General features: G+C 41.2%; 1 long non-coding RNA gene across 1 annotated transcript in view; it reads left to right on the top strand.

The window, feature by feature from the left end:
• The window catches only part of LOC106868127 (uncharacterized), a 19,943-nt gene extending 17,436 nt beyond the window's left edge, over positions 1–2,507 (top strand). Inside the window, exon 3 of the long non-coding RNA XR_001409224.2 lies at positions 2,377–2,507. This is a non-coding gene — a long non-coding RNA (uncharacterized LOC106868127). The remainder of the gene's footprint in view (positions 1–2,376) is intronic.
• The last annotated feature ends 112 nt before the right edge of the window (positions 2,508–2,619 follow it).

Here is a 2,619-nt window from a genome sequence, read left to right as displayed (position 1 = left end):
TTTACTTATGTGGAGGCGCAATGGCCCAGTGGTTAGAGCAGCGGACTTGCAGTCATAGGATCGCGGTTTCGATTCCCAGGCCGGGCGTTGTGAGTGTTTATTGAGCGAAAGCACCTAAAGCTCCACGAGGCTCCGGCAGGAGATGGTGGCGAACCCTGCTGTACTCTTTCCCCACAACTTTCTCTTACTTCCTGTTTCTGTTGTGCCTGTAATTCAAAGAGTCAGCCTTGTCACACTGTGTCACGCTGAATATCCCCGAGAACTACGTTAAGGGTACACGTGTCTGTGGAGTGCTCAGCCACTTGCACGTTAATTTCACGAGCAGGCTGTTCCGTTGATCGGATCAACTGGAATCCTCGACGTCGTAAGCGACGAAGTGCCAACAACAATTTACCTAAATCGACCCTAAAACTGAAAAAAAGAATTGAAATAAGAAATTAAAGGATACATAAACTAAATAAATCAAAGCATTTTGTCTAACGTTCTGTTGATTCTGCAATCAATCAGAATCATCATCACCACTATCTGTCAATATCCGAAACACCGAGCCATTCATTTAGGGCATCTCAAAAACCAAGCTGTGAAAGCATGGATGATAAAGATCATCTTTGTTCACACAAAAGAAGTACGTTTTGGGCAACGTAGCTCTAGGAACACTATGCTTTCAAGATAGATGTCTTGGTCAAAGGCGGCGAGCTGGCAGAAACGTTAGCGCGCCGGGCGAAATGCTTATCGGTAGTTCGTCTGCCGTTACATTCTGAGCTCAAATTCCGCCGAGATCGACTTTGCCTTTCATCTTTCGGGGTCGATAAATTAAATACCAGTTACACACTGGGGTCGATGTGATCGACTTAATCCCTTTGTCTGTCCTTGTTTGTCCCCTCTATGTTTAGCCCCTTGTGGGCAATAAAGAAATAAGATATCTTGGTCATAGGTGGTTCCCTTTAGCTATATATCTGCTAGATAAGACTAATTTGGGATTAAACAATCAGGAATCTATGCAGGTGTCGCAATCTTCGTCATTCATTAAACAGTATTACTCATGACATCTAGAGAGGCTTTCTATCCGAGAGTGAATAATTGCAGCAGATGGACTTTCTGGTCGTATTCTGTTCAGTGAAGGCAAAACAGTATAAATACTCTCCATTCCACGCGAATTTTCAGAGACAGTTTCATCTCAATTAATTTCTGAATGAATGACACAGGCTATCTGCTAGTCCACCTTGGCCAATTCCTATTCCTCGTGGCGGTTTGGGCCAAAGCAGAGAATGATTGCTGTAACCTGATACTTGCTCCAGCAACAAACATTTGTTTAAATTGAACTGCAAGCCCATCGACGTAGGTTCGTTAACTCTTAATTCTGTCGCTTCCACATCATATTTCAATATATTTTTTGCTGATTACCTTGATATCCGAGATATCGATACAAGCGGGATGTACATACATACATACATACATACATACATGCACATACATACATACATACATACATACATACATACATACATACATACATACGGTGAGCTGGCAGAAACGTTAGCACGCCGGGCGAAATGCTTAGCGGTATTTCGTCTGCCGCAAAGTTCTGAGTTCAAATTCCGCCGAGGTCGACTTTGCCTTTCATCCTTTCGAGGTCGATTAAATAAGTACCAGTTACGCACTGGGGTCGATGTAATCGACTTAATCCGTTTGTCTGTCCTTGTTTGTCCCCTCTGTGTGTAGCCCCTTGTGGGTAGTAAAGAAATAATGCATACATACATACATACATACATACACACACACGCGCGCTTATGTGTGTGTATGTGTGTGTGTATGTGTGTGTGTGTGTGTGTGTGTGTGTGTGTGCGCGCGCGCGCGCGCTGTGTGTTTGTCCTCTGCAATTGTTCGTCTCTGTAACGTAGCGGTTCGGCAAAATAAACCAATAGAATAAGTATCAGATCAAATCACAAGTACTAGGGTCTAATTGTTCAACTAAATCCTTCAAGGCTGTTTCTCAACATGACCAGAGTCCAATAAAACGAAGTATTTTCCAGGAGCATTCGATTTTTTTGCATTTCTTTTTTTCTGTGGATATCGCTGCTGTCGTTGTTGCTGCTACGTTTACTCAATCAGACAACATCGTTGCAACAGCTGCCATAAAGTTCATGAATAAACTCGATATCAGATACTGTATCACTATCTTTAGTATTGTTGCTGTTATAGTTGCAATTGGTGTTACTGATTTAGTACTACTACTCTTATTGTTGTTATTATGCTTCAGGTCAGCATTAATGTATGTAGCAGGCCAATGATCAAAGGAACTGCTGCTCTGGCCACCTCATCTTTTTGTTTATCACAGAACACTCCATTATCTAATATATTTTTTTCTCTTTTAAGGCATGTGTAGCTGCTACTGTGGTTGAAATATCGTTCACTAGAAGATAACAAATGGCACTCGTCTTTTAATTTTGACTCTATATCTTCAGGAGGTGTTACCTCAATTCTTTCTATATTAATAATAATAATAATAATAATAATAATAATATGATGATGATGATGATGATGATGTGTTCTTTTTGTTGATCACACGGGCAAATAATACAATAACAAAGCGTGTTCCTACAGGGAGAGAGAGAGAGA

Source organism: Octopus bimaculoides, chromosome 4 (genome assembly GCF_001194135.2).
Source record: "Octopus bimaculoides isolate UCB-OBI-ISO-001 chromosome 4, ASM119413v2, whole genome shotgun sequence".
Lineage (NCBI taxonomy): Eukaryota > Metazoa > Mollusca > Cephalopoda > Octopoda > Octopodidae > Octopus > Octopus bimaculoides.
Note: the sequence above shows the minus strand (reverse complement) of the source record. Positions and strands in the feature narration are given on the sequence as shown.